This window comes from Natator depressus, chromosome 19 (genome assembly GCF_965152275.1).
Source record: "Natator depressus isolate rNatDep1 chromosome 19, rNatDep2.hap1, whole genome shotgun sequence".
NCBI classification, from domain to species: domain Eukaryota; kingdom Metazoa; phylum Chordata; order Testudines; family Cheloniidae; genus Natator; species Natator depressus.
The window spans coordinates 7320984-7343360 of NC_134252.1; the positions used below are offsets into that span (position 1 = coordinate 7320984).

Here is a 22377-nt window from a genome sequence, read left to right on the forward strand (position 1 = left end):
TTACAGATGTGTATAATGACAGAATTCGGGGACCGAGCGAATAGTTGCAGAAGAACACTGTATAATATAAAAAGAAAAGGAGGACTTGTGGCACCTTAGAGACTAACAAATTTATTTGAGCATAAGCTTTCGTGAGCTACGTCTGATGAAGTGAGCTGTAGCTCAGGAAAGCTTATGCTCAAATAAATTTGTTAGTCTCTAAGGTGCCACAAGTACTCCTTTTCTTTTTGTGAATACAGACTAACACAGCTGCTACTCTGAAAACTGTATAATATAGAGTACTCCACCTAGGACTAGCAGAGGGAGAAATTAAGAGACTGTACTTGGAGAAAAGAGATGTGTTGCAGGTGTGGCTTGAAAATCCATGGGGAGTAAGGCTATGATGGGAGAAAAGGGGCCACTGGGGGGCAGAGCGTGGTAGGAGGGGCCGCACTTGTTAATGTTGGTTCTATGGGTGAGACGGTGTCCTGCCTCTGAGAAGGGATGTGCAGGGTGTAAAATAAGCTATCAGGCCCCGCTGAGAAGCACAGGCCCCTTGTGGCTGTGAACCTGGTGACAGAACCCAGCTGCGGCTCCTGGATTGGTTTGCATTTGGAGTGTGCTCCGGGCCTGTTTTAGACAGCACTGTAAGTTCAGAACAATCCCATGTGTGGAGTCAACATCTCTCTCCTCTCCTCGGGTTCTTGTTTAATTCTAAGATGCACGATCTTCCCCCATCCATTTCCTTTCCAGTAGAACGACCGCCGTCTCGGCCCAAGAAGCCGCCGTGAAGGCAACTAAAATTAGCTGTCTGTTTTTGTATGTGTAGAATGGTTTCCATGGCTGGGCGGTGTAAGAAGGGCCCTGTCTGGCACGGCTCCTATCACTGCCACCGTCTGAGCGCTACTGCCGGGCTCTGAATAGGGCCTGGAGCGTCCAGCTGGCGTTTCCGTAGCCCCCTGGGCTGGCTCGCTGCAGAGTGTTTGACAGTGTGTGACAGCGGAGTGAAAGATAAGATTTCTGTGACTTCCCGGTATTTCCCGCGTCCTCCTTGTCCAGCGTCACCCGCAGCCGGATGAATTACAGCCTGTTATCGGTTTCCTGCAGCAGCCAGAAAATGCTTGAAACTCGCTTACGCTGAATGCGGTCGATATTTTTATTTTATTAAAAGAGAAAAAGGAAATGGAGTTCAATTGAGTGGAATTAAGTGCACTCTGGTCCTTTCACTCAGCCCCATGCAGTATGCCCACTCCAGACGGAGCCATGCTCCTGTGAACCAGCATTGTCCCTAGTCCAGACTCTGCAGAAGAGTGCACTGCCCCCTTAAGGGCATAATTCATTCCTTTGCGCTGTGCTGTCCCTCCCGTGCTGGCTGGAAGGGCCTGTTCTGGACATGGATCAGCTGGGGCAGATGACTTGCTGCAGGCTGCAAATAAAGGACACAAGGGGTTAGCAGCTTAAATGTTCACATCCACTGATATGTCTGCTACGGCTGGTCCTCCCTCTGAAACCCGATTGGCTGCTCAATCAGCCTGTCTCTTTCAAATCTGGCCTGGCTGTTCCCATGGGGCTGCGGTGAGCGGAGATAGTTGGGCCACTCCAGAAACGTGGGCACTCTGCCCACTGCAGGCGGACCCGACGGCATGGCTGGAGGATCCGGGAGGATCTCGGACTTGAACTGCTGCCCTTCTGTGCCCTCTGGCGCTGTGCTCGCTCAATGCCATCTCTGCTGCAGGTGGCAGGGCCCACAGGGGAGCTGGAAGTGGCAGGGGGCGGCACAGCACAGCGTATCTACTTATTGTATTGTCTACATCCCTAGGTGACGGAGCAGTTAATTATACACCATAGCAAAGAGTCAGAGCTCCCCCTCCCTGCCGCTGGCTGCCTCCTCCCTCCTTTACTCCCTGCATTCTTCCCTTATTGCTGCTGCTATTGTCCTCCTCTCTCTTATTCTCTCTTCCTCACCACCTGGTCCTTCCCCACCTCTCCATTCATGCCGCGCTCTGCCTTCCTGTACTTTCTCAGCTCTATTGTTCTAAAGCCAGCGTGGCCCGTTCTCACTGTTTTCATGCGAGTCTCACAACATTTGGTGTTTCGTGCTTGCCGAGAGACACTTGAAAAGGTGACCCAGACACTAGACAATCAATAAAAAGAACCCACCATGGGTTATTTTGAAAAGTAGTAGGGCCTTTAAGCCAATTTTATGATTTTGGGCCGTCTGACTCAGATTTTGAAAAGCTCGGGGTTGGCAGTCTGGTTGTTTGTGAACAGTGCCATAGGAACGCACACACATGGGCCCTAACTCAGCCCATGGGAAGGCCTCCTAGAAGTGTGTGCAATTGTCTCCATTCCAGCCTTTTCTCTGTGTTACACAGAGTGAATTTCTGTTGACGTGGTGGCTGTTTCTCTGCCACGCTGCTGTTCCAGCTAGTCTGGTGGGATTCTATGAGCTTCCTAAATTCTCCGGGTGTCTCCTTTGTTCCCTACAGCTTGGACTGCGGGCTCCGTCACTCTCAGGGAAGCGGCATTGTGTGGAACACCACTGGGGGCACGTAGATGGAGCTCAGCTCTCTGCAAGAACAGAACCTGGTGGCTAGAGTTGTCTTTCATTTCACTCAGTGCACCTGCCTTTCCCTCTTTCCATTTCTAGTCTTTGTCGAGCACCTTTCCATTCTGTTTCTCCTCTACCAGGTGCCAGAAGCTTGCTGTTTCCAGTCCATATGGAGGCTCTGCCCTCCTGGGCAAAGAGAGCACTGCTAGTCCTGGCCAGGTGACTCTGTTGCATAATTGCACCCGCCTGAGGTCAGGCTTTTTGACCCAGCTGTGTATAAATCAACAGAAGGTGAGAGAATTGCAGGGGTTTCTTCGATGCATCAGTGTTGCTGCTTTCGGACACTGCCTGTCTCGTTGGACAGCTGCTGTGCGCCTACAGCTGTTTTGAGCCTTGACTATGGAGGGGATCCATCAAATTCATGTTTAAATCAAGGTACACACACTTGGGTTCCTGCTTTCTCTGCCCTCTGTCCAAGAGACTGACAGCATCATCCGGACAGTGCCTTGATGAGCACCATGTTCCTTGCTCACCTCCAGCGGGGGGTGATAGCAATGCTGGAGAGGCTAAAACAGCTCAATATATGGAGTTTGGCTACGACAGAAAAGGGAACACCCAATACCTCAGAAGTAGGAGGTGGATGTAGGATCACCAAGGAGGGAGTGGGTTTTTTTAGGGTGGCACAGAGAGCTAGCAGTAGGCTGGAATTAAAGGGACAACATAGACTGAAGATGAGGAAGACTTTCGGACAGGTTGTTCCTCTGAAAACACCCAGCGCTGTAAAAAAGGACGATCACAGACGCTGTGGAATAGTCCCTCTGGGAGTGGGGAAGGCCTGTCTCTTGGGATAGTTGAAGTCAGACAGAACAAAGCTCTAGAAAACATCCTACAGCAGGAATGACCCTGCACTTTGCCCCGTGGTGGGTCTCTACATTAAGTGGGTAGGAGGAAGTGAGCCCACGTTTTGATTCAGGAAAGTTCCGAGCATCTACTGCATGCAAGTCTCCCCGCCTCTGTGTTGCTGTGTATGAATGAAATGCCGCTACTCTGTGTAATACAGAATAATGGTTTTGCCGGCTTTGGCCGCACACTGAGGTTTTGAGGTTGAAGTGCTGCTGGGCCGGCCCGGCCTCTGGCCTTGGTTGAGGCTGTTACACCGATTGAGGCTCTTTTGGTTTAACAGTTGTGTGCAGCATTGTCACTTGGGCTGATTGAATCAAACCTGAGACAGATTCTGACCACGTGGGAAGCTCTAAATTCTCGGTCTTAGTGAGCAGAAGTTCCTGTCTCAATTAAGTTGTAGGCGAGAGCAGTCTGAGTTAGTGGTTTCATTCACTGTTTCTTGCTTACAAGGAACAGGCTTGCGTGTTAATGGGGTGGGGAGAGCTTTCCCCTTCCGTTCAAAAATTCTTCAGAAGGATCAACTGCTGTTTCATCATCAGACCACTTCCTTCAAGTTTCATCTCAGACCAGAGCCTGAATCTGTTTAAAAAAGGTAGAAAATCCACATTGAAAAAGAAACTGGTTGTTTAAAGGGTCATGTGTTCAGTAGACTTTGGAGAGGTTGCGTTTACTGGACTGAGGTTGGAACAATTGGATATCGGAGTGTATGATCATCAACTTGGGGGGTGGGAAATTGAGCTATATCCCAGAATTGGGGGTCTCCATTCTCTCTGCCTGTACTTACAAAGATGAATGATCTGTGAGAGCTTAAATATTGGGGCATCAGGATTAGAAATGGGATCCCGATGTGCAGCTCGTTCTTGAGGCTAGGCTATTTGGGATTCTCTGTCCCAAATAACACCTGTGCAAAGCGAAGGAGAAATGAGAACTCAAGTAACCAGAGGACATTGTTAGATACTAACTCTTAATAGAATGACTTCTGCGCAGAATGATGTGTCTCATTTTGCATGTTCACAGTGCATTCATGGCGAATTGGACATCAGAGAGACCCAGTTAAACGCCAGCTATGGTCAACTACTAAAATAGCTGAGAGCACGAAGATTAATACAGGGGCAAAAATGAGGGCGGTATGTGCTTGTTCCCATATTGCCACTCCAAGCAGAGCGATTAGAAATGGATCCAAACTGGAACCTTTTATCCAAACACTCTTCCCTCTAAGCCTTTCATGGTCCAGATAAAATGGAACATAGATCTGGACTAAACCCTACTTCTGGTGTTGCAGATCACCGCAGATTCGGTTGCAGAGATGGGGGAAATCCCAGCTCTTATCTGAAACCCTGCCCGGAACTTTGGGGTTTCTGATGACACTGAACCGAGATTGGAACCTCGCCTTGCTGGTACAACCCTAAAGCTTGATCCACCCATGCGATTTTGCAAACCCAAATTCCAGTCTCTTTGGCCCATCTCTAAGGATTACATTTCTCCCAGCTGTTTCCTCTCTTTTCCATCTGTTCCCTGTTGGGCAGCTTATCTAACCACTCTGGGTAAGTGGTCTGTCCCCATTTTTATTCATGGAGAGGTTTAACACCAGCATGGTGTGCTCTGTATTTTCCTTCCTGGTTCATGTATCTTTATGGAAATTGTCTCAAATGTACAAGATTAAACAGGAAATGTATGAACTGTAAATGACTCCTCCAAACAATAAATCTCTCCTAAATACTACAGCCTTTAGGGTTAGTCCTCCTCTCTCAGCTTATTGTCCAACCCTGTGCTGTGAAAGGCACCACCACTTCTACACAATGGATGGTGAGGAAGAGGGGCCCCGTGGACATGGGTGAGAATTGTAGGGAGAAGTGTGGAACAATGGAGAGCCAGGCTAGCCAACCTGGTATTTTTGTGTGTGCATGCGAGAGAGAGAGAGAACTGCAAATGAAGCTGCAACTGCTTCACCGCTTATGTTACTGTCACTTGGAGCAGGATGTCCTGACACTAAAATGATCAGATCTCGGTTGTTTCCTGTTCACGACCAGGAGATGTCCTTAAGACACACACACTCTCCAGTGGGCTCCAAACCAAGCTATTTGAAACAATGGTGCGCTGTCTCGTAGCTTGCCTGGCACCAATTCAGAGGGCGAATCTGCCTGGTGACATGGAGTAGCCAGTGCAAACAAAGGGTGCAGTGTCCCTCCACTGTCTTTGAAAGATACCAAACTGCTACCTTCGTTTCTGAATCGGCTGCTCCTTGTTCAGTGCTGGCCCCAGAGCTGCAACAAACTGGGTTTGTCCTACAGCCAATTGGTGTGAGAGAGTTTATCTTTAAGATAAAGGTTTGGGAACACGATGGGCCAAATTCAGTGCTGATGTAAGCAGGGTGCGGTTCCGCGGAAGTCGGAGGAATCGCGGAAGTCAGAGGAATCGCCCCAGCCTACTGTAGTGATGGAATCAGCCCGAGGCCGGCATTCAGCACGCACGCAAATGTTTAAAAGTGATCTAATAACTGTGTGTTTCCCCCCTTCCCCTCTTGAACTTGAGTCTCTGATCCAGGAGCAAGGTGAGTTTCTGACCAGGCCAATCTGAGCCACTGAGACAGGCCTCAGGCCTTGAAGGCCATATCCCGCAGGCGGATGCTGCTCACTGTTCTGGCAGCGTCCCTCCTCTTTCCCTGGCTAGGCCCGTGTTCGCGGAAAGCAGGCATTCCAATGGGGTTAGGCATGGAAATTTAGGAGCATGACGTCCCTCTCTTGAAGGGGGGTTGAAGTCAGATCACTTCAGCACGTCAGTGGATGCCAAGGAAAGATGTGTGAGTCACTTTCTCTCTCCCTCTCGCTGAGCTCTGTGTGGAGAGATCCGGGGCTTTATCTGATACTTCGGCTGTAACTGTGCCTGCCTAGGGAGGGGGCGAGGGCGACTGGCTCTGGAGCTCTCAAGAGGGAGGGTTGCCTGGTGTAAACCGACAGGAAGTTTCTGTAGTTACCGCGGGTGACGGCTTTCTGTGAGCTCTACGCCTGCCTCTTGCTGCCTTTCCCTTGTGATGCTCAAACCATGCAGCTGTAACCTCAGCAGAAAAAAACGTAGAGCCGGACCCAGAGCCCAGGGCTTGTGGAAACGGGACGGAGGCCTCCAGGTTGGGAAGAGGTGACAATGCCTCTTTTGGATGGGACCTTTCTGCCACCCATGGTGGTTGTTCTGAGTCATGTTCTTGGCATCGCTGGGATCTTGTACTTGAGGAGACGGAGGAGAGAAGGTACAGTTCTTCCTGCCCTTAGAGTATCGGGTTTATATCTCCCACCTCCTGCCTCCCTTCGTCACGCTTTGGCTGCGAGCAGAGTCCAGGAAGTCCCCAGAAGTGCGAAGGGGGTGGGTGGTCATGTGGCATGGGCCTGCAGGAGGGGGAGAGTGAGGAACCAAGATGGCTGTCGTCCACTTGTTAAAAGTGTACGGATTTTGTTCCTTCCTCAGGAAGTGGTGGTGATTCCTGATGGCATTTGAGAGACAGGGCTGAGGTCTGCAGCCCCGTGTGGGGTCTAGCATCATCTGGGAGCAACAGCTTTGGTAAAAGAGTGCACACGCTTTCCGGACTGGCTGCTGTTTCTGGGGTCTCCCAGCACAGGGAGCTACTCTGAATTTCTTGCTTTCTGTTCTCCTTCCCCTTGCGAGAGGCAGCATCTCCTCCTGCCGTGGGGTGGAGTCAGGGCTGGCACTGTGAGAGTCCGGGCACAAAGATAACTACATAATTGTTACTAAACTTTCTTCTGGTCTCTCTGCTTGGGTGTGAGAGGCGCAGGAGAGGGAGCTGCTTGGAAGCACTGGGAAAAGAGTGAGGGTCTCTGAGAAGGCTTGGTGTGGAGAGGGTGGATGGGAAGGGAAGGGAAGGGGCCGTAGGGGCATGCTCAAAATGTTCATTGTGCCATTTTCTTTTACAGACAATCCATTCCAGAGCCCTTTGTTACAATAAAATAGACGTTTGTCAGAACATACACACAGAGCGCAGTCCTGTTGTGGACACACAGTTCTGGCAGGACTCCTGATTTTCAGTTTATGTTCTGCCACTGACTCACTGTGCAGTTTTGAGGCTGTCTGCCTCAGTTTCCCAAAATAGGGATTATATGAGCCCATGTCACACAGCCATGAGGATTCATCAGCTGATGATAAAGCACCATGAAAATGTAAAGTCTTAGACAAGTGCTAAATATTATCCTATCTTGCACTTCCACACTGTCCTTTTCACTCCAAGCCAGTCTTTTTTCTTCTTCTGGATGTTTCCTGTTTTCTCTACCCTCCAGTCCATATCTCTGCCTCCCATCCTTCCCCGCCCCCCCCCAACCCCCCACTCCTTCAGCTTTCACTCTTTGTCCATTTACATTTCTTACCCCTCCAAGGAAATTGGGCTTCCCCTCTCTCCTACATTCTCTGCAGTTAGCATGTCCAGGAGGCAACCCAAAAGGACTCCTTCCCATACTCCGGGAGGTGGGAAGAGGCTACCTACCCTTCCCTGTTCCCTCTGTGGCTACCATGCCCCAGCTGTTTGGTGATCTCTCATGGGCAGGTCACCAGGTAGAGCAGTATAGAGCGACAGCCCTGTACCTACCTGAGAGCAACCAGAGTGCAGCCCTATCTAATGGCTGGGGATGGTGAGTGATGGTCCTTGCTGCTCTGGCTCAGAGTCTGCTGAGCAGCAGCTATGGCATCCCTTGGCAAACCTACCCAATCCAGGTGCTGAGTAACAGCAATTAACAGATGCATGGAGCATGTTGCTGAATAACGCGCTTATTGTAAAGATGGGTCTGAGCTCCCAAAGTTTGGAAGTGTTTGGATCTGGGGTTGTGGTTTTCAGCCTGTTACAGAGACTGGATCAAAATTTGGATCTGGATCAAAACCCCTCCAAAGCTTGGTTTGGGACCACCTGTTGCTCATAGACTGAAATGGCTGACAAGTTGGACTTCTCAGGGAAAGGAGGGCCAGGAAGTGAGTGGAGTGAGTCCCCAGGGGCAGTCAGCCTGTACACACTAGGTGGGAAGGCCATTGTGCCTTTCTTGTGAATGAACCTCACAGCTTTCTAGTCAAATGGATATTTTATTATGAGAACAGGGTGTGTTTTCTTTTCTGCACCTAATGCACCTAGAAATGGAAATGCTAGATTGTTAAACAGTAATAATAATTCAGTCCATTCTCCCCCTGCACACTGGGTATATTTTAGCTTTTTATCCAAACACACCAGTTGTTCCCATGTTTCTCCTATCCCTTTCCCTTTCTTCCGGTCCCATGTATTTCAATGGAGTTAAAAGGTGCAGCCCTGGTTTTCTCCTCAAACATCCTTGTTGATGGTGCTCTGGTATTGACTAGAGTCGCACCATTGTCACGTCCTTGCCTGGGACTGTTTTGTTGCATACATGCAGCTGAAGCATCGGTTACGACCTGCAGCCACATTTCGCTCGGTTTGCCCACTTTGAGTCTTTTCCTTTGTTACTTCCTCAAAAGCTGCACATTGGCTCTAGGCCGTGGTCCGGGAGCCAACGGCTGGGGGATGGTTTTGTCTCACCCTGCGTGTTGCAGTGCACCAACCCTTTTGGTAACATCTCAGGGTATTTCTTTCATTCTTCCAAAAATTAAACCTAAAAGGCCATTTCCCAAACCAGATGGGTGAAGATACTGGTTTCTAAAGCATCAGAGGGGAAACACCATATAGATTGGCTTAGACTCCTTGAGGTGAATTTTGTCTTCAGGTTCTCTCTCTAGCTGGGTTTGCATCAGTGACTGACAGTGGAACTAAATGCCTTCCTTTGCATCTTTTGTACACTATACAGTATACGCCTCTAAACAGAGCATTAGCTGTAATGTCTCTAGTTAACCCAGTCACCCTTCCCCACTTAATCTCTTCAGTGTCAAAGCTGCCTCAGACAGATTTGCTTGGCAGTATATTTGTCTCCACACCACGTGTGCATTTACTTTATTTAGAGATACTATCTGTTCCCAGTCTCCCAGATCCCAGCATAACTCAGCAACCTCTATTCTTTAGTGTATCAGAGGAACCTGTCCCTCCTCTTTTAAAAACTATTGCACTGTAGGTGATGGAAAAAGTGAGCCGCATCTGATCCATGTTTTCCTTTACATTAATAAACAGCCTAATTTTCCCTTTTTGGAATAGATCATGTCTTATCCTCCCCTAGCTCTGCATATTGCACACTCGCTCCCTTCCAAGCCTACAGGAAGATCGGGGTAATCTCATAGTAGCTTACCTGGTATAAATAAACTCCTCTGTTGCATTTACATCCTCTGCCATATAGTTATTGTACACGCCTTCCAACTCCTGTCTCTCTGGCATCTCTTGCTGGCTGATTTTCCACCAGGTGTGTTTACATTTTTTCCAGGTTGAATCACATTATTTCCCATCCATATTTCTAAACTCTATATCCTCTTCATTTAGCTCTCTGCTTTCAGTGGTGTTCATGCCACCGTTCAAATTAGTAGCAAATACAGATTTTAATCACCCCTGTATTCCTGAGCCATTCCATTTCCCCCCCATATTCCAGAACAGTTAAAACCTGACCTACAAAATAGAATATATGCCCTTTTAAAATAAGTTTATACAGAAGGGCAGAAGAGTTTTTCCCCAAAGTATTTTTTCTTCTTGCTTGTTTTTACCTTAGTCATTCAAATCCTCTAGACTGAAAAATATGGTGACTGGAGAACTAATGAAATGGTGACACCACCCAAATCCAGAGCAAAACTTGAGCAACTGAGAGGAGGTGGGATTTTTAGTCAGATGTTTAAAACTTTTGTTGTTTTATCAACATCTATTTAAGAAAAACTTCCTTGGGTCACTGAAGTTAGTCAACAGCACCACTCCTTCAGAGAAGGAGGTGTTGCTCAGTAGCCAATCTTGGGGCCGCTGAGAGATGCTCCGGCGAAGCTAGGGGAGAGCAGACTTGATGTCCCTGATATATTTAAGATTAGAACAAAGCACCTCTGCATACATTTCAGGCTGCCTTTCTCCTCGATAAAGAAGCCCCAAAGGGCAAGCTGAAGTTTTAAAATCCTGTTCACGTCTCCTTTAAGTAAAATTGCCTGCCTGCCCAGGTACTCAGTGGATTTCTCCAAACTGACCAAATTTTGAAAATTGACCCGACTGATAAATACAACTCCTGCTCCGTCCAGGGAGGGCGAGACTCCTCCTCAGATTGCCATCAGTACTTGAAAGAAGCCAGGGAGCCTAGCCATCGTGTGGACAATGGTGATAGCTGGCAGGCTTGGAAGGCGTTTTTCTGAAACAAATGGGGAAAAGCCGATGTGGGGAGCGACAGCTTAGAAGAGGCTAGTTATGAATTGCTTCTGGCAGGGAGAATAGGCCACAGGCCTTCCTTTCCCAGTGCAGAATTACTGCCTCTGCAGCCCCTAGTGGGGGCTTGGCTTTGTGTTGGGAATGCAACTGGATCTAAGCTCTTCTCCTTGTGGCAGATGATTGGCCTGCGATGTGCCTGTTGAAATAGTGTTAGGAAAAACAGATGTGTACAGGGACATCCATGCTGGGCTCACTCCCCTCACCTGTCCCCCGCAGAGCAGAGCACACCTGAAGTTTGGGATCGGGATCTGAAAGATGGAAAACTGTATGCATGAGCAGTGTCAAATCCTTCTCCCTTGTGCTGGTCACAACTAGAGCCCTGAAAATCTGCCAATAGCCACATTATATTCACAGACCATTTTTGCAGCTCTTGGATCGGATGCAGATACGAATTTTGTATCCACGCAGGGCTGTAGTCACAATCTTGACCAGGAGGTGGCTCTGTTGTGGGGGAGGGTGTGAAAAGGAATTCACCCTGTTCATTTCAGTCTTGGTCTTCTCCCTACACCACTCCACCAACCCCAACCTGGAGGGCAGGGCCCTCGTCTGGGGTGAGAGGGAAGTTTAGCTTTGACTTTCCTAGCTAGACTCCTTTGCTAGGGGGAGAGGAGAAACCTTTCCTCTTGCTTTCCCACACTATACCCAAAGAAGCTCCATTTTAATGCAGCTCAGGTTCTCTCTCTAGCTGGGTTTGCATCAGTGACTGACAATGGAACTAAATGCCTTCCTCCCTTAAGGGTGATCATCTCCCCTCCCCAAGCTCTGTTACTTCTGGTGACTGGTAGAGCTGTCCGCGCTAAGGATCCCTGCAGAGGTGAACAGATGGTGCCTCTCACTTGTCTTTGATCTTCATTTTAGCACCTTCCTTGGAATGTCCTTGGAATGAGATTTGATATAGAAAAGGTAGAGAGGAGGTGGCCATGGCCAAAGCAGCAGGGTTTCATCTATTAAATGATCAGGAGGACAGGAGTGCTTGGTCCAGCAAAGGCTCTGACCTCCAGAACAAACTGCTAAGTCAAGCCCGGTTAGTACATGGAGCAGCATGAATTTGTTTCCTGGAATTGTTGCTTGGTGCTCATTTAACCCAGATTATATCTGCTGGGACACTTGTCGGGAGTTTCTCTTAGGTTCTGTCCACAGTGGGCTCACAGCTGTGCCGGCCACATATAATTATATTATAGATTGTTACAAACAAACAAAAACTCCTTGTCCATGCCAGCGAGATAAACTGTTATGCAACTGTGCTTAAAGCTAGTCTGGTTCGGCTCCAGGCGCGGTTGGTGTGGAAGGATTCCTCTACAGCTGAAGGCATTATACATGAAATACACACCTGAAAAAGTTTTTCTGCACCAGTGCGGCTCCACCACCATGCAGCAGAGACAGGATACAGGGCCTTTTTACCAGAGTGTCTGGCCCTATCTGGCTGAGCGTGCTGCGTGCTAAGGATTCGCTCTAACTTGGGTATTTATATGGCCTCAGATATCTCAGTATCTGAATGCCTCCTGATTCTTCATGTATCTATGCACATCACACTCCCGTGAGGTAGGGAAGTGCTGTTTACCCCTGTTTTACCGATGTGCAACGGAGACACCGAGTGGATGAGTGACTTGACCAAAGTCACATGTGGAGCAGGGACTTGACCCCACATCTGCCAAGTCCTAGGCTGGTGCCCTACCCGCTCACCCCTCCTTTCCCTCTCTACGCTTTTGACCATTATATTCCAGATGAATTAAGGCTATCAAATTTTACTAGACTCAGTGCCAGGATCTGTCTCGTTAGTTTCCTTGGTCCTGACTGGTGTCCTGTATGACATTTCTCTGCTGCTGGAATCTTTCTTCTGCTCTTGTCCTTTCCCTGCATGCTAGCCAGGTCGCTGACAATAGCAGCTTTGCTTTACCCCTGCCCGCTATTCTCGTCTGGAATGCCAGGCCCGTTGATTGGATATCTTCTGGGTGGTGAGGGAACGGGGCTGGGGTGGCCAGAGGAAAGCCAGCCAGAGAGCCTCTGTTAGTCAGGAGGGAGAACTGAGAGGAGTGGAGGGGGAGCTGTAACAGGTTGCTTATCAGGGTGACTCTGGAAAAGATTAGCTAGCGAGAGATAAGCTTTCAATGACTTAATATTGTTAGCAAGAAGTAACAAGGCATTATTATTAGCTCCTGGGGTAGTTGTGGTGGGGGAGGTGTAATGTAATTAGAATTAAAGAACTACCGAGAGGTGGTAAAACAGGGCAAAAGAATCTTCTGTGTGAAATTACGAAAGCACACCAGAGACGAGAGAGCCAGCTCAGGAGCTACTTGCCTGCAGAAATCTCCAAGGGAAGGTCCCTGAAGCTGCCCCCTGCAAACGCTCCGCAGGAGAAGAAAATCTATAGTTTTACTCGACCTGCCTGCTCTGGTCTGCCCCGAGCATGCTGTATCTGGCTCCTGGGCAAAGTGTCTTTTCCTCTCTGGAGAGGATGGCAGGGCTCAAACCAGCCTAAGGTCTGAAGAGGAATTATATTTAGACGAAGAAAGGAAAGAGCAGCGATAAAGCAGCCCTTGTTATCTCTCCTGCCACCGTTCTGAGTTCGCTGTGTGCAGGATCCCAGCCTTCAGCCAAAGGGTTTGATGCTGAGCTCTGGAACTTGAAGGCAGGGGAAATCATTTGTGAAGAAGCCACTGGCTGGCCAGTGTGGATGAAAAAGCCCTTTATTGTTCTCTCATGTCATAGTTTGCGAGACTGGTGCAATTAACCAAGAACTGAAAAACAAGTTGGAAAAACAAACCAACAGCCTGTGTGCCAGGTTAGTGCAGACTCTGGGCCTTGCTGCATTCAGGGTGCTGCTCTCAGGCGCGGTGGGACAGTAAGCTGGACCTATTGGACTTTCAGATGCAAAGCTGATATACTGGAAAGTCACCTCCCAGGTACGTGGAGTCAGTGTGACCTGCACTGTGAGCTACTCTCTCTGCCTTCCTGTTATGGCCTGGAGCTATGTGGTTCTGTGGAATGCCTCTTGCATGTTTCCAGGAGCCTTGAAGTGGAGAGTAACTTTCTTTTTCCTTGTTGTGCGGAAGAACAGCATCAGCCTGACAAGTCAGGGGGCTTTGTCTGCAGCATGTGAGCACTGAATTTTCATATTGATTGAAGCCCCCTTCTGCAAGGGGTTCTAGTCTGCATCTGCCTGGGTCAGAGAAGACACTGGGGATCGTGACTGCTTCACAGAGGATGTTGCCTGATGAGGACTAGCCTAATGCATGGCTCAGCAGGATATTAGGCAATGTCTGTGCTGATTCTGAATGATCAGTGGCAAGTTTAACTGCCCCAGCGGTGGCTGTTTGGGGTTTTGCAGGTGCAGGTCTGTTGTGCCCAGTGGCTGTGTAAAGTTGTTCTACAAGGCAGTCCCCTTTGCTTCTGGATCTTGGTGCTTCCCCTGCCATTCCAAGCTGGGAGCGGCTGGAAGAGTGACAGCCTCTGGGCTCTCCTGTTGATGAGGGGAGAACTCCTCTCCAAGGGGTGAGGAGAACCCTGAAAGAGATCCTGAAAGGGAACTGTGTCTTAAAGCAGGCGGTAGGAAATGGTGGGAGGAGCCCCAGCGGAGACCTGAAGAGACATTTGCTTGGGACAGACCCAGCCAGCACACGCAAGACTGACTTGAAGATACTTTTCCTGTTTCGGTTGTGGAGGATGCCAGTGCAAAAGCCCTGGGGCGCACTGAGGACCTAGCTCTGCTGGCACTGAGAGCAAGCGGTGGAGATGTGGCACATCTACAGAGGGGAGAGGGAGCTGAACGCACACCTGGTGTGCCGGATGTGCTGCATTGGTTAGTATCTTGAGTCTACTTCTTTAGCGCCTGGAGGGCTGCAGAGAATCTGAAATGCATTGCTCTCCTCTGACTCACAGGGAGGAATCTGCTACAACACAGGCGTCTTCTCATGCTTTAAGCAGCCTGGGTTATCGTCAAGGTCTTGATAGCATGTAGAGCAGGGCAGGCAGGAAGAGACGTGGGGCTGAGGGCTGGGCTTTGGGAGAAGGGTGGTATTTCAAGCAGGGGGGAGAGTATGATGACTCAGTTTTATATCTCACTAGTTGGACTCCAGTGCCCGTTAGCTGCCCTCTTCTGGGTCCGTATGCTTCGCTACACTGCTTGCTGCTTTACCAGGAAGCCATGCTTAAGCAATAATCTCACATGGCAAGGGCAGGGCTGTATTTTTAACAGGCTGTTGGCTGTTTTCAGCTCCTGATTTCCTGGCTGTGCTACAAGGGGGAGGAATAGTTCAGAGGGGTAAAAAACCTGGAGGACTCCATCTCGGACCCAGCTGCAGTGACATTGCAGTGCTGTTGAATTTTTTCACGGCAGCCCCCAGAAAAAATACGTCATAAAGAAGGCAGGAGGTATTCCATAGGAGATGGAGTGATACTGACCAGGTTTAAAAGGAATGGGGATGTCCTGGGAGTATATAGATAGTCTCTGGCACAAGAGCAGACCATGCAGCTGGTTGGAGTGTGGGAAGGGAAAGGAGATTAAAAGATGAAGATGGTGCTTACAGACCTTCCAGCCTTTTCTTTTCTTTTTTTTGGAGGGGTGGGATGGGATGAGGTTTCTCAGGCTTGTGGGGCTGCCTCCAAAATCTGAGGGCCTTGGCTCTGTGGCTGTGTCAGGTGCTGTGACCACGGAAGAGACTAAATAGTATAGAGTGCTATAGGGTACTGTCCGGTCAAGATGCAAATCAGGCCGGTCACAAATTGTCTGCTATCGTCTGGAGGAATTTAAAGGGAGGGAGATGCTTGCTTGCTTGCTTGCTTGCTTTTTCTTTCTGTCTTTAAGAAATAGTTTGCCCCTCTTCTTAAACTGGTGTTTGGTCTCTTCCTTGCGTTGAGAACTGGCTTCCTGCGTATCAGTCAGATCTCTCCCCAGAGAGCTACAGTAACTGACTGCCCTTCCTCCTCCTCCTTCACTGACTCAGTAACAGCTTATACCCAAATAAATTTGTTTGTCTCTAAGGTGCCACAAGGACTCCTCCTTTTTGCTGATACAGACTAACACGGCTGCCACTCTGAACCCTGTCACATTGGAATCTGTGGATGCTCAGAAATCAATACAGGGACCCATTAAGGAAGGGGCCACTTACTGCTGGATGAAACCAGTGCAGGGAACTGGCCTGGAGCAGTTACTGAGAGTAGTGAGGATGAACACAAGTCAAAGTGAACTGTAGAGGTCTACGAGCCTTCTTCCCTCCCCCCATCCCCAACTGCCAGCAGGGAGGCCAAGGGTCATGTGCACCATGGGGTCACTGAATGTGAACACGGGGGGGGGGGGGTAGGGAGGTAGGGCTGAAACTTGCACTGTTCACACACTTGTGCAGACCCACGTATATGCACGCACTCTGTCACGGGTGCACTGTCCATTTTGCTGTTTACAGAGGATATAAACTCGGTGTGCGTTGTTATGTGGGTAGATTGGTTCAGACTGGGTGTTTGACAGTGGTCTGAGCTTGGCTGGATCAGAAAGTGATGACAATACTCTCCCACTCCCAATTCAGTGGTAGAACGGGCAATGTGGATCTTCTGAGAACGGGCCTTTCACCAGATTTATTCTTTGGAATTAGGGTTGCCAATTTTGGTTGGATGTATTCCTGGCGATTTAATCACATGACATAATCTTTAATTCCTGGAGATTCCAGGACGATCCTGGAGGGTTGGCAACCGTAGGTTTAAGATAACAAATAATCAGGACCTTAAAAACCTGGGGTTCTTTGTGCTAATGGTCCTCTGGCACTTTTCGTAAGAGTAGGGATTTGCTTTTGTATTGCCCAAAATTTAAATTCCTTCCCCCCCACCCCACTGCAATATACCATGTGCCTTTCAGCTGCCACTGTATGTGTGGAGTTTGTGTAGCACCTTCAGGGGGAGAGGTGCCTCAGACATGTAAACGTCACTAGTGCAGTGCAATGCCACTCGGCTCATCTTATCACTAGTGAGCAGCTTCGGTGGGATTTGGGCTGGCCAGCAGATAAATGTGCCTCAGCAACTCAGTGATTCATCTCTGACATTAGGTTAGATTGTCCAATGCCCGTCCCAATGGGATGGCAACCAGGACCGGGGCCTCCAGGTGCCGTTGTAACAGAAATATTAATAGTGCCTAAGGAAAGTGGTGGAAGTCCTCTCTCTTGGGAATTTAAAAACAAGGCAGGACCAAGTCTTGGGAAATATACTAGAGGGAGCAATCGTGAAATGTTCAGGGAGTGTGGGTGTGGGGGATGGCTGGATGTTTCTGTCTGCAGTGAGTCCAGAAAAGTTGAGAGTGCTGGAGATGTTCAGGACACATCTGAGACTCTCACGTATCATGGTGATGAGCGCAGTGTAAATACCTGCAAAGAGAAGGGTGCTGGAAAACAACACCCGTCCCATTTATAGAGGATGCTCTTGAGCAGAAGGCAGAGTGGGGTTTGGTCTTTGTAGCTGGGATGCTTCAAGGTGTACAGGGAGGTTTTCAGGAGTTTTTGGAAGAGGACTTGGGGAATGCTTGGAGAACCTTAAGTGGGAGGATCTTGTAAGCATTAGGGGCATTGGGAAAGAAGGGCTGGGGTGAAGGAGACAAAGGGAGCATTTGCAAAGAGGTGTAGGTGAAGTTGAGAATGGAGGTGCAGGCAGGGGTGGATTTGTGCACAGCTGTGAAAGTGAATAGCTTGTAGCTGATGCTGGAACGCAGTGGAAGCCAGAGAAGGGATTGGGGTTTGGAAGAGACCTGGTCAGGGCCAAGGGAGAGGGTAATCTTTGTTTATATTATTCCATGATCAGGCTTAGTTCTGATTGCCTGAAGCATTTATAACCCTTATCAGTAGATAACATTCAACCACCCAGGAATCTAATTGTCTGCCAGAGATTTGCTTGGTGCAATGCCAAGCATTGTAGGAGAGGCAGTGTGGCCTAGTGGAGAGAGCACTGGCCTGGGGAACCTGAAAGACCTCAGTTCTGTTCCTAGTTCTGCCACTGGCCTGCTGGGTGACCTTGGGCAAATCACTTCACTTCTCTGTGCCCCAGTTTCCCCATTTGTAGAATGGGGCTAATACTACTGACCTTTGTTAAAGCTCTTTGAGCTCTACTGATGAAAAATGCTACGAATCATTATTGCTGCTTGTTCGTGGTGTTTCAGTAAAGCCGAACACAGGGAAGCCACCACTTATGAATGTTGCATACTGCAGAGACTGTGAAGTAAGCACCCTCTAGGTGCTGCCTGCCCTGGTCCAGTACGGAGGCGCCAGTTTTCTCTCCAGATTAAACTGGTAAAACCAGAAAATCCCATTTGAGGCAGGAGCTGGCAGAGCTGCTGAGGGGATTTACCCTGATCCCTTTCTTCTTTACAGGTGTGATAAAGAGAGGGGAAGGGAAGGGAGGAGAGTGTTTTGTCTAGAGCTGTAGTTCTCAACCAGGGGTCCAGGGCCCCCTGGGGGGCCACGAGCAGGTTTTAGGGGGGCCGCCAAGCAGGCCAACATTAGATTTACTGGGTCCCAGGGCAGAAAGCCAAAGCCCCGCCATGCAGAGCTGAATCCCCGGGCCCCGCCACCCAAGGCTGAAGCCAAAGCCTGAGCAATTTAGCTTGGCGGGGCCCCCTGTGGTGTAGCGCCCTGGGTCAGTTGCCCTGCTTGCTACCACCTAATGCCAGCCCTGGCTTTTATATGCAGAAAAACAGTCGTGGCACAGGTGGGCTGTGGAGTTTTTATAGCATGTTGCGGGGGGCCGGGGGGCTCGGAAAGAAATATATACCTGGTAGATCTCGTTCTCTCGTCAGTGTGATTGCCAGAGACTGCTCACAAGAGTTTTCCAAATAACGTCCAATGTCTGTTTGTTCTTCTCCTACCTGAAGTAGTAAAGGGTGGGTCCTGCTGGCCAGTTCTTATGCTTGTGCCGGCGTCTATCTCCTTGATTGTTCTCCCCTTCGTTTAAGGTATCTTTTAACTGAGAACTGGCAGAACAAACCCTGCCAGACGTCTCCCTCCCATGTTTCCATTTGAAGTTTGATCTAGCCCCAATTTCCTTCGTGGGAAGAGCATTTAGTTCCCCCGTTGAGCACCTGGGCCTCAAAACCAGGAAACCTGTCAGAGGTTTCTTTACAGAAGTCTATAAGGTCTCAGATCTCATTAGTGCTGTGGCCCTTTTGGTGGGACGGACCCGTCGGATGTCCGGCTACAAGGAACTGCATTGAGAAGTGAACCGTTGGGTGTGTGTGGGGATGAGCCAGTTGCTCCTGCTAAACTGTTGGGACATTAAAGCTCTCAGGGACCCAGCCAGGGTGTCCCCGGCTGAGCTCAGCGACTGAAATAAGCATTCAATCTTTAAAAGCCAATGAACCAAAAATACAATGAAAGAATAAGCTGCTAATTGCATATATTGGCAGACCCAAGCAGGGCCTTTGAACAGATCTCTGTGTCTTTTGAACATAGGTTCAGATCCTAAAGCCAGAAGGGACCACACACAGTGATTATGTAGTCTGATGTCCTGCATAACACAGGCCCATGAAAACTCACCCTCTCTGGAGATTTGGGGAGAGGGTATACCTCTACTGACAAGGGGGTCCAGTGACTCAGTATTGGAAGAAGCCTCTCTTCCCTTTCCTAATGAACCCCAGCATCCCCTCACTAATGTGGGGGGTGAGGGGTGGGGATGCCTCGTGGGTGCAGCATGTTACACGAAGGACAATGAGATTTCTGGGTCTGGTAGTCTCACAGTCTCCTACTGGTTTCTCTGTGCTATGCTGGTATGTCATTCCACAGGCCTGGGCCATGACAGGTTCTCTTCTTCCTCTGGTGCAGCCTGTGTGTTTCTCCATTGTCATGTGGCTGTAGCTAGTGACAATCTGTTGGATTATTAAGAGAGAGTCTTATTCCTATGGCTTCTCATCCTCTTCTACTGTCATGTTTGCTTAGGGAACCTCAGTGTAAGTGACCGAGCAGGTACTGTAGGTGGGTTCCTTCAAGGAATTTCCCAGTTAGGGGCTAGAAATTCTTTATAGGCCCTTTTGGAAGAGCCTTATACCCGCACTGTGCTGGTAAGAGGCCCTGTCTCTGGGGAAGGAGACATACTTAGTGGTTATTCCCATTGTAGCACCTTGGACATCACCGGTTCAAATCGAACTTGTTTTTGCCCGTCTGAAACTTTTAAAATGACCTGGACATTTAATTTCACCAGGATGAGTGTTTTAGGAGCATTTTTCTCCGTGTGGCTGTACTGTTGTAAGCAGAGCTGGGAGGAGGAGAGAACTGGCGTTGACGTGTGGGACAGAGGGAACGTGACTTTGTCGATTCATTTCGTGTGTCTCTGTAGGCACACTTACACTTCCGTGCTGCGCTGTCCATGGCTAACCCGGGACGAAGTAGCCTCCATTTGGATGTGGGGTAGATGTGCTCCCAAGGTCTCCCATTTCCGGCGGCAGTGGTGCAAGGAGATTTTAATTCTTACCGGTACACATAGGTGACGCATGGGAGGGACACAAAGGGGGGCAAGTGACCTCCCCATGTGACCCTTCCATGTGACTTCTCCCTGCCCCCGGCCTGAGGCCCCCGCGCTCTCCCCATCCCACATTACCGGGGGTGGGTGTGTGTGTGTGTGTGCGCGTGTGTTCTGTCCTGCTGCGCTGGACACTGATTTCTGAACCCCAGGGCTCCTCCAGGAACCGCAGCGGCAAAAGGAGCAGAATGTGGTGCCGCCAGGTGGCCCCACGCCAGCAGCTCCTCCGGCGCGGCTGTACTGCCCCCAGCCCTGCCCCCAGCCCTTCCACGTAGTGGCGTCTCCTGTCTGGGGCCTGTACAGCCCCGCCAGAGGACAGAGCTGGGGGCTGGGCTGGGGACGGTACAGCCCCGCCAGAGGACAGGGCTGGGGGCTGGGCTGGGGACGGTACAGCCCCGCCAGAGGACAGAGCTGGGGGCTGGGCTGGGGACGGTACAGCCCCGCCAGAGGACAGGGCTGGGGACGGTGCAGCCGCGCCAGAGGACAGGGCTGGGGGCTGGGCTGGGGACGGTACAGCCCCGCCAGAGGACAGAGCTGGGGGCTGGGCTGGGGACGGTACAGCCCCGCCAGAGGACAGGGCTGGGGGCTGGGCTGGGGACGGTACAGCCCTGCCAGAGGACAGGGCTGGGGGCTGGGCTGGGGACGGTACAGCCCCGCCAGAGGACAGAGCTGGGGGCTGGGCTGGGGACGGTGCAGCCCCGCCAGAGGACAGAGCTGGGGGCTGGGCTGGGGACGGTGCAGCCGCGCCAGAGGACAGGCTGGGGGCTGGGCTGGGGACGGTGCAGCCCCGCCAGAGGACAGAGCTGGGGGCTGGGCTGGGGACGGTGCAGCCCCGCCAGAGGACAGAGCTGGGGGCTGGGCTGGGGACGGTACAGCCGCGCCAGAGGACAGGGCTGGGCTGGGGACGGTGCAGCCGCGCCAGAGGACAGGGCTGGGGGCTGGGCTGGGGACGGTGCAGCCGCGCCAGAGGACAGGGCTGGGGGCTGGGCTGGGGACGGTGCAGCCCCGCCAGAGGACAGGGCTGGGGGCTGGGCTGGGGACGGTACAGCCCCGCCAGAGGACAGGGCTGGGGGCTGGGCTGGGGACGGTACAGCCCCGCCAGAGGACAGGGCTGGGGGCTGGGCTGGGGACGGTACAGCCCTGCCAGAGGACAGGGCTGGGGGCTGGGCTGGGGACGGTACAGCCCCGCCAGAGGACAGAGCTGGGGGCTGGGCTGGGGACGGTGCAGCCCCGCCAGAGGACAGAGCTGGGGGCTGGGCTGGGGACGGTACAGCTGCGCCAGAGGACAGGCTGGGGGCTGGGCTGGGGACGGTACAGCCCCGCCAGAGGACAGAGCTGGGGGCTGGGCTGGGGACGGTGCAGCCCCGCCAGAGGACAGAGCTGGGGGCTGGGCTGGGGACGGTACAGCCCCGCCAGAGGACAGAGCTGGGGGCTGGGCTGGGGACGGTACAGCCGCGCCAGAGGACAGGGCTGGGCTGGGGACGGTGCAGCCGCGCCAGAGGACAGGGCTGGGGGCTGGGCTGGGGACGGTGCAGCCGCGCCAGAGGACAGGGCTGGGGGCTGGGCTGGGGACGGTGCAGCCCCGCCAGAGGACAGGGCTGGGGGCTGGGCTGGGGACGGTGCAGCCCCGCCAGAGGACAGGGCTGGGGGCTGGGCTGGGGACGGTACAGCCCCGCCAGAGGACAGGGCTGGGGGCTAGGCTGGGGACGGTGCAGCCCCGCCAGAGGACAGAGCTGGGGGCTGGGCTGGGGGTGGTACAGCCGTGCCAGAGGACGGGGCTGGATGACGGTACCGGTACAGCTGTGCCAGAGGAGGAACGTAAGGCGCTGGCTTCTGGGAGCGGCGGCCTTACGTTCTGCTCCTTTCACCGCTGTGGTTCCCTGGAGAGCCCTGCAGGTCTGACCATGGGTCTTTCCAGTACGGCGTACTGGTAATAAATACCTTAATGGTACAGCGTACCTGACTGTACCTGCTTACTTGCACCCCTGTCCTGCGGGTTCCTGGAGCAGTCCCAGCAGAACATGGAAGGAGGCTGTTAGCAGGGCGTGGTGGGATCCAAAGGTGGGAGAGATGGGCTGAAGGGGGAAGGGGTGTGTGGCCAGTTGGTGAGATTTCACCTGAA

The 22377-nt window shown here is 51.2% G+C and overlaps 1 protein-coding gene across 6 annotated transcripts in view; it reads left to right on the top strand.

Annotated features, from left to right (window-relative positions):
- The window catches only part of MACF1 (microtubule actin crosslinking factor 1), a 253775-nt gene that overhangs the window by 65734 nt on the left and 165664 nt on the right, over nucleotides 1–22377 (top strand). The gene's annotated exons all lie outside the window — the stretch shown is intronic.